Genomic DNA, 9,620 nt, shown 5'->3' with positions numbered 1-9,620 from the left:
GTGTTTTTCTTAAAACATCATTTCCTGGAATCGTGATTATAATGGATTCTCAGTTTTCATTTTTAAGAAGTAATTTTTTGGCTCTTTTTGTTGCAGAATAAACATGACCCCTAAAATGCAAAAGCCAGAAGGTAAATGCAAAGAAGCCAATCTTTGTTATTTAAAAATAAATAAATAAATAAATTAAAAATCTCAATTTTTTAGTGGATCTCATGATTTTGGGAGGGCTTGACTCATGCATTTTGAAAGCTTGGAGTGGGCAATGCTGCATCACAAAACTTCAAAACAGCAAACATACGCTTCATGAAAGAATGGCTATGTGTGCCATATACTTCCAAACCCCTCCTCCCTTCCATATACACATATAAAATGGACTCCTAAAATACTTGAAAGCCTAACATTTCTCAGAATTCTATATACAGGAGCAAAATCTGTGGCCCAACTCTAACTGCAAACTTCATGAATGAGACAAAATCCCAATAAAAATCCCATATCTACAGTTCTTCAAAAATTAGGAACACATACAAAGACCCTAAGGCAATTTCTCTGTGGCTATCAAGATATGAAAAAGGACACTCAGCTTCTGGTGCTTTGTCAACTAAAAGCAGAAGACACTCTGTGGACCAAAAACTGAAAACCTGATAACATATTCCATTCCCACGGAGCAGCACTCCCAGATTTGAGCAATGCTCAGCTACAGAACAACAGAGTAATCATCTCAACCTAAACTCAAATGTTACTCAAGTCACTGACAAAACCCAAAAAGACAACACAAACTACTGAGAAGAACAAATGAGAGAGAATATTGAGTCTGATCAATACTCTTAACTCTACCATCTTCTTCACTCTCAAAGAATCTGTTCCTGCCAAATCCCATCCTTTCTTTTCCAACATCCCTTCCTTCCTTCCTTTTACCAGCCCTGATGTTACTCATCTATTCTCCATTTCCAATTCCTCCACATTACCCTTCTGGTTGTTCACCTTCCTTGCCCCTGCATTCACCATTCCCTCACCTTTAAACTCTCTCTGTCCTCTTACTGCTTCCCCTGTATGTAAAAACAGACATTTATTCCCCCATCCAAAAAAACACTCCATCCCTCATCCATCTCTCTCTTCCCCTTTATTTTTAATCTCAATGGAAGGCTGGTTACAACTACTGCATCAACTTCCTCTCCTTTGACTTACTCCTTGATCCCCATACACCCTGGTTCTATCCCCTTCATTCTACTAAAGTCCCCTGTTTCAGGGCCTGTGCTCCTTCCTTGACTTCAACACAGGCTTTGATATAATGCATCACTCATCTTCAACATTCTATCTTCCTTCAGAATTTATGATGCTGTTTTTTCCTGGTCCTCCTCCTACCAAATTTCTTCAGTGTCTCTTTCAGTAGAACTTCACTGCTTAGTCCATCATTAGTCATGCCCCTGCCACTCCCTTCTTCGATAGGCATCCTGGCTTTGGTTTTGATTCAGAGTCCTGTATAGCAGCAAAAGTCCTAGGATAGTGGGGCTGTTAGTCTAGGGCTTCTGTGTTTGCTTAGTTTAATCTCTTTTTGCATTTCAATTACATTTGGTTCCATAACTCTTTATTCTGCTGACTGTAATCTTGGAAATGAGTGCAGGAAATAGGGTGACCAGACAGCAAGTGTGAACAATTGGGACAGAGAGTGGGGAGTAATAGGTGCCTATTTAAGACAAGCCCCTAATAACAGGACTCTCCTATAAAATTGGGACATTTGGTCACCCTAGGAGGAAACTACTCTTTTCCTATATCTGACAGGATAACAAAGGCCAGTCTTGGGTACAAGGACTGTGACTGCGTAGAGCCCAGCATTTGTGTAGTGCTCATTACCCAGTTGCCACTTTTTCTTGTGCATCCTAATTGAGTGACATCCCGACCTCCATTGTGTTTACAGTGGTGGTAGTGGTAAAAATGATGTTGTGTATGTGTGTTATCAGTCTGTGTGGTGTAGATATTTTATGAGCCACTGATGAGTGACTTTGGAACATGTAAACATTCCGAGGCAGTGCCTGAGAGAGGGATGGCTATCATTTCCATAAAATAAGAGTGATTTCAGAAATCCCAGCACATTTACACATCATCTTGTAGCCTGGCATTGCCCAGTCTCTTCTCTGGCAGTAATGTGACACAACGGACAGGAAACTTGCTGCCGTGGAAAACTACAACCCTGTATGTTCAGCCAGCTCCAATGCATCATTTAAGGAAGTCACTTCCTACATTTTGTCTAATCCCATGACCTCATATATTTGACCACAATGTAAAGAGTAATTCCAAAATAAATTCATCAGACTTTCCCAAAAACACTGGGGACTGGAGGACACCGCAGTATACCCACCCCAGACTTTCTAAGCCTGATTTCCTGTTATGACCTGGCATAAAAAAGGTAGGAGATTTTTCTTCTGATTTTTTTTCCAGACTATCTGATCTGACTGATCTCTTGCCTTAAAATTACCCTCAAACTTTCCACAATATAATTTTTAAAAAAATCTCACTGAAGATGGCAAATTTCAGTTAGATAGGTTCATTTTGGCTAGAGCCACTTGAAATTTTTCAAAGAAAATATCACACTTTTTTCAACTGTTTTACAGAGCTGGTTAATGGTTTTAAAAAATTATAAATCTCAGTACAAGTTTTGAGTGAAAAAATTTCCCCATGAAATATCACCACACTTTGTCAAGCAGTTCTAGTTTTGGCAAAGTTAAAGGAAGTTTAAAAACCACAGCTTTATAGTAAGAAGCTACTTACAACTAGAACTGGTTGAAAAATTGACTTATTTTTCACAAAATATTTTGCCAAATATGTTTTCAATGAAAGTTTGAACCAGCTGTAATTATTACAGTGATAGGCTCCAATCACACTTTTTATGTGCTATGTGAATAGTCTCATTAACTTCAAGTTAAGCACATGTATAAGTGTTTACAGGACTGGGGACTTAATTTACAGGTCAGCTACAGTCATCAGATTTCAAAGAGGCTGTGTGGAACTTCAGTATTTTGCTTTCTTTCAGATAGTATTTTGTATAATTTATTCTGTCCCTGTTTCATATATCATACTTTGTGTAGTAAGTTTATTCTAACAAAAGTTGAAATCATCCTAATGTCCAGTGTAGGGAGACCAGGTAGCAAGTGTGAAAAATCGGGAAGGTGGGGTAATAGGCACTATTAGAAGACAAAACCCCCCAAAATCAGGACATCCCTATAAAATTGGGATATCTGGTCATCCTAGTCCAATGGTAAATTCTTCAGATCACAAATCATCTTAGATATTAGCACAGCTGGTGATCTATGCTCAAGAGAAGCCCAAGGCTTGATAACATGATCTGTACCTCTGATCTGGGCTCAGAATCCAGTGATGAGCTATTTGAATAGCATCTGAATCCCACTGAATTTGAACAAAATGATACTACTGATGCAGCTGTAAACCCAAATGAAATCAAATCAAGATTCAAATAAATGGGCCGAGAGTTTGCACAGGGCTTGCCTGTTAGGCTTGGCTCTACCCCTTGGTTCTTGGGCACTAAAACTCAACTAAAATCTGTTTTTAAAATGACATTAAAATATAAACCGAAATAGAGTAATTAGGGTGGCAGTTGGCAGGAGATGGAGTGATGTGGCAGGTTGACTCAAAGGTGTGCCAGGAAATGAAAATTACAGTATCAAAAACCACAAACTAATAAAACAATGAGAGGAGAAACAGATTACAAATTAAAACAGAAGCTAAAATGTAACTAAATAATTGCAAAAATATCTATGCTTAAAATATGTACCTATTCTTAATAGTATTTATTGCTTAAAATGACACAAAATAAAGGGGCAACCCCCCCCCCAAGGTTAAGATATTGAATAAAGGGGAAAATACCCCAAAATGGGGATGGAGTTAGGGGGAGAATGACTGCAAACAGTATATTCTGGAGAGGCTAGAAAGCCATAAATATTTTCCTCTATAGCTAGGACTAATCCTGCCTTTTTTGCACCCAAACCTCCCATTGACTTAGTTGCTCAAGGAATGCAGGCCTAACAGTGCCTCAAAGTAAGTAAATTCTGGTGTGAGGCACTAGTCTCTCAATTCAATAAATGAGTCTCTTGAACCAATGAATCAATACTGGTACAAGGTCTCTACTAGTGACTGGCTGGAATCAAACCCCCAAATCTAGACCTCTGATCTGGGCAGAGAATCCAGTGATGAGCAATTTGAATAGCATCTGAATCCCATTAATTGAATTTGAACAAAATGACACTATTGATGCAGCTATAAACCCAGATGAATATAAGTTTCTTAAATTGACATCATAATCACAACTCCCCTCTGTGTCAGATAATAGGCCCCCAGCATCATAAGGTTAAATGCTGTGTCACTGCTTCATTCCGGTAGCTTGTCTGTATGTCATGCAAAATGGGATAGATCTGTCTTGCTTCTTCCCTGGCTGTAGTCTGAAAGTAAATAAATAAAAAGATAAAATAAGTGAGAGCAGATATTAAAACCTAGACAAAGTAAGAAGAGAGAAACGAAGTACTTAATCCTAAATCCACTAAAGTCAATAGGAGTCTTTCAGCTGACACCAGTGGGCTTTGGATCAGGCCCTTAAATTGCCAAGCATTCCTATCTTGGTTTCAGCTCATCATAGTTTAATCCTACCAGAGTACTAGTGCAAAAGCAGATGGCGCCAGTGTCCTTATTATGGCAGCAGTAGTAGAAAATAATATGCTAAGAGATATTGCACAATCACATGTCAAAACAAGCATCTGTGAACCTTAATTGGGGCCAGCCTGTTGTTGCTACTGGCTGCTTGTCAGACAAGTTTGTACATGATGTTTTCTCTCCCCTAAAAGTCTCAGCATTGCATTACTGAGCTTTAAACCCCAGAGGGCCTCAGCGTACAAGACTTTCTCACATGCAGGCATTGAGATGGTGAATAGCAAAAAGAGCATACCAAGGGTTTATATTATTTAATGTGGAATTAAAGTCTTTTCATGATCATAAATTTCTTATCCAACTGACAAGTGTGTGTTTGCTGCATGCAGTTGCAGATGGTTGTGGCATCTGAAGCAAATCAAGTGGATTGTACGTTTTTACATATCACTCCTGAGCCAAAGCATATTCTTTCCAAACACATTTATCTAAGTGTGTGGATTTCGTTCCCAAATGGTGCTAGCAGCCTGATTTTCACTGCTACTGCCATTGCTTTGTGGGTGCTCAGAACTTCTGGAAATCAGGCTTCCAGCTACTTTTACAAATCTTTAAAATAAATGAAATCAAAATATAATAAGATGCCTTTTATTATTATTATTATTATTATTATTTGCTATTTGTTATTATTTGTATTACTGTAAAGCAGTGCTCCAGTACTAAAAAAAGAAGTGCCGGAATGGACTTCTGGTACATTTGGTAAGTGATAGTGGTGGAAGTACTGGAGCACCATTATTGTTACACCCAAAAGTGCCAGAACAGTAAAGCAACCCAACTAAGGCAAACTCCCCTGCCATCATATGACCACCTTTATTTTCAACCCATCCCACTCTCAGCAACCCTCCAAGACAAGAGGTACACCCTGCAGCATGCTCTAAAGATCAACAGACCTGGGTTCTGTTGGAGCAGGGCAGGGACTCAGTTCCAGAATTGAGGACCCTGGAGAAAAATTACCCTGCCACCAGTTCCCTTTCATTTACAGTATACCAGAAGGCAGTTAGTTCAAGTGCCTCCTTTGGTTGCAGCTCTGGCCATATCACACTGAAAAAGAGAGGCTATCTCAGGTAGCCAAGTCCTGAACCATCTAGGGCTTTATAAGATAAAACCAATGCTTCAAACTCCACCAGGAAACTAATCGAAAGCCAATGCAGCTCGTGGTGCACCTGTGTAATATGCTCTCTGTGTGAAGCGCTGCCTAATAAACGGGCCGCCACATTCTACACTAGCTTCATCTTCCAAACGTAGCCCCATGTTGAGTGTATTATAGTAATGTAATCTCAAATGCAGTTTCCACTGCATGAACCTTTACAGTGATAAACTGTGTTTTCAATGTAGTCAACATAATAAAAACTAAAGAGCATCATATTTAAAACCAATAGAATGAAATCTTGATCATCCACAAGATGGTCCTGATCTTGCAAAATGCTGAGCCTTGAAGTCAATGGAAGTTGAGAGCGCTCAGCACTTTGTGGGTTTGGATCGGAAATGCAGAATATGCATTCACTTGGAAAAATATGGTTTTAGTTAAGTGAGGGACTTGTATGTAGGAAGCATATTCATTCGGATACATTTTTTTAGATAGTTCAGCTTGGTCAAGATTTCACCATAGTCAGATATTAGCTAAACTTTCTTCAACAGCTGATTCACTTCTATTTGGATTTATCCTCGACTTCTTAAGAAACTTGTAAATTGCATCACTTCATATAGCAGGTTTGGTTGGTGTTACTTTGAAAAATAGAAGATCTTCAGCATATTAGTAAACAGTCTTTTCTGAATGTATACAGTCTATTCTGAATTTCTTTCAGCAAAACTGTCTTGTTAGCAATGATGGTCTTATGCTGTAATAGTCTACCATTTTATCCCTGATATAATATGTTTATAGGAGAAATTGTCCATTCTGTCTCAGTTTTGCTTTGATAAAGCTAATTCCATTTGTATACAATTAATAGTACAAAAGAGGTCATAGATTACAATAAAATACCCAAATGTCTTCAACCAGGTCCTCAGCTGCCATAAATCAGCATCGCTCCTTCAGCTGACTTCAGTGGATCTATGCCAATGTACAACAGATGAGGATCTAGCTCAATACTTTAGCTATGAAAATGGTGTCAGACAGGCATTTGTGCTTGAACTTAGATTTCCTTGCTTTTGTGAGTTTAAGTCAGGGCGTAATATTATTTTGAAGAGTTTTTTTGTGGTGTGTCATGGAGTAGTAAGTTGATCTGAAAGTTGGAGGTTTTCCCACCCTTCTGAGTGAGCTTTTCAAGCAGGCTTACTCCACTGTTAATATACAGCTGGAGCAGACTGAGCCTTTGTGAGCATTTGTAATCCATACATTTCAACTTTTGAAATGCAGCCTTCAGGGCAAGATAAATGACAGGATCAGCCGATTCAATGTCCAAAGCTGTAATGATGCGATGGTGCCCAGCATGAGATGATTGAGCTTTGTACATTAATTTTCCTGAGAAACACACTCATCCCTTGCCAGTCCCAAACTCGTAAGAAGTGAATATTTAAACAGAACATAGCATACACTATTTGACTAAAGTCCACTGCTGGGAGGAGCAAGCCAGACACGGAAGCACAATCTGTGCTGGCGGTAGGTTGTTATATCCCAAAATACATGTCTTTCATATACTACAGTAAAAATTGTCCTTGCCACTTGTGTTCATGACAAAAGACGTGTTCTGAAGTCAGCGAGAGCAGTTGCAGAAGCAGTTTAAACAGGGACCGATGGACACTAAATATATTTTTTTTACAGTTTTGCCTGTGTGTTCTTTCCCCTGTGCTGACTGGCTGTTCACTCCAACCTTTTCCCGCTCTCATCTCACAGTCTCTTCCGCCTTATAGCCTCATTCCACACCTGCCCTTTCCAACTTCCTCCCCTGCCCCAGCCCTCCCCACCCCACTTAGTTTAATGTCCCTTCTCCCTTCCCGTTAGCTTATTCCCTCCCAATTAATCACATACACACCCCCGCCCAAGAAAAAAAACATGGCACTAATTGGATGTTTGATACCATCTTTATTCACTCTGCTGGTTTGTTCTATTCCTTTCCTACCTTGCATCTGTCCTGTCTAGATAGACTGCAAGCTCTTACAGTTTAGGAGGCAGATAGCCCCTACCCCAGTGTTTGTAAAGGTCTGGCATAATGAGGCCTAGATCCTGGTTGGTCCATAATAATAATGTACTCTTCTTGTAACTTTCTCTGGTCCCTCCACTATTACTTATGCTGTCCAAGCTTGAGTAAGCTCTGCCCTCTCGCAGCTTAGCTTCTCCTGACAGGTCCTGCATTCTCACTTCACTGCACAGCATTGAGCAGAGAGCGAAGAAAGGCACTGCCTGAACGACGATGTCCTTTGGAATGAAGAAAAGCAGCAAGGACTATTTTTACTAAAGTATATGAAAAACCATGTATTTGGGATTATAATGGCCTATATACAATCTGTAGCCATAATAGCTTGTACTCTGTTTCCATTAGATCTCACATGCTTCAAGCCAGGTCAGTAGTTGGATTGGAGACCCCTATGGGGAAAAACGAGGAGCTGCAAAAAGTGGTGTTGTCATCTGGTGAGAATCTTTCGGAGTGATCCAGCACACTGGAACAGTGTTGGTTGCACTGTGCAGCTGCTTTGTCTTTCAGATGAGACCTCAAACAGAGGTCCTTATTTCTTGTGGATATTAAATATCACATATCATTTCTCACCATCACAGGAGTTTTAGCCTTAGTGTTCTGGCTAAATTTCCCCCTGAATAATTACATTCTGCCTGCCTAAATTCTCTTGCCGTTTCAGTTCAATTTAAGTTAATCATCACTTCCTGTCCTAATGTTATATAGCTGCTGTGCACTCATTACACAGTCACTGCCTTTCACCCAAGATGTTGCTGTATTTGAATGAAGAATGAGGGATTACTATATATGCAGAAGCCTTTAGGATGAAAACTATTCAAGATATTCTGACCATGAGCATAGAATTCCCTCTTTTAAGAAGCCTGATTATTCAGCAGGACTTATCTATCACGCAGTTAAACAGTTCTGCAAAAGCCCATTAGCAGACCAGCTTCTCTCCTTTTCTGTGCCAAATGCAACCCAATGCAGAAAAGCATCTGCTGTTCTCAGTGATGGTAGATGACAGAACTAGGAGCAATGGTCTCAAGTTGCAGTGGGGGAGGTCTAGTTGGATATTAGAAAAAACTTTTTCACTAGGAGGGGATGAAGCACTGGAATGGGTTACGTAGAGAGGTGGTGGAATCTCCATCCTTAGAGGTTTTTAAGGTGTGGCTTGACAAAGCACTGGCTGGGATGATTTAGTGGAGGTTGGTCCTGCTTTGAGCAGAGGGTTGGACTAGATGACCTCCTGAGATCCCTTCCAACCCTAATCTTCTATGATTCTATGATCTGGAGCCAGCCACCAAAGGAGATTTTTCCAGCATACAGCTGCACTGTCAAGAAACCAGCACAGTAACACTGCTACTATTAGCTTGTTCTTCTTATTTATTTGTATTACAGTAACACCTAGAGGCCCCAACTGAGTTTGGGACCCCATTGTGGTAGGCATTGTGCACACAGAGAGTAAGAGACAGCCCATGCTCTGGAGAATTTACAATCTAAATAGACAGGACAAAGGGTGGCAGAGACACTGAGGGGTGAAGTGACTTGCCCAAGGTCACATAGAAAGTCTGTGGCAGAGGAAAAAAGCATATTTTCTATTAGCTTTTGGGATGTTGAACAGAACCAAAAAGGATGAATAATGGTTGTAACAGTGTCCTCTTAAAAGTTTAGACTACAAAGCACCTGATTCTTGAATGATATGTAATATGTGAAAGTCTGAAGGGCCCAAATGATAGCGTTTTCCTATTTAGGGATGAGAAAAGAAAACCCATAAAGACTCAGGACAAATAATTCTCAAAGGGG

The sequence above is a fragment of the Emydura macquarii genome, unplaced genomic scaffold, assembly GCF_026122565.2.
Source record: "Emydura macquarii macquarii isolate MOO-44397 ecotype Brisbane River unplaced genomic scaffold, CSIRO-AGI_Emac_v2 contig_587, whole genome shotgun sequence".
Classification (NCBI taxonomy): domain Eukaryota; kingdom Metazoa; phylum Chordata; order Testudines; family Chelidae; genus Emydura; species Emydura macquarii.
Note: the sequence above shows the minus strand (reverse complement) of the source record.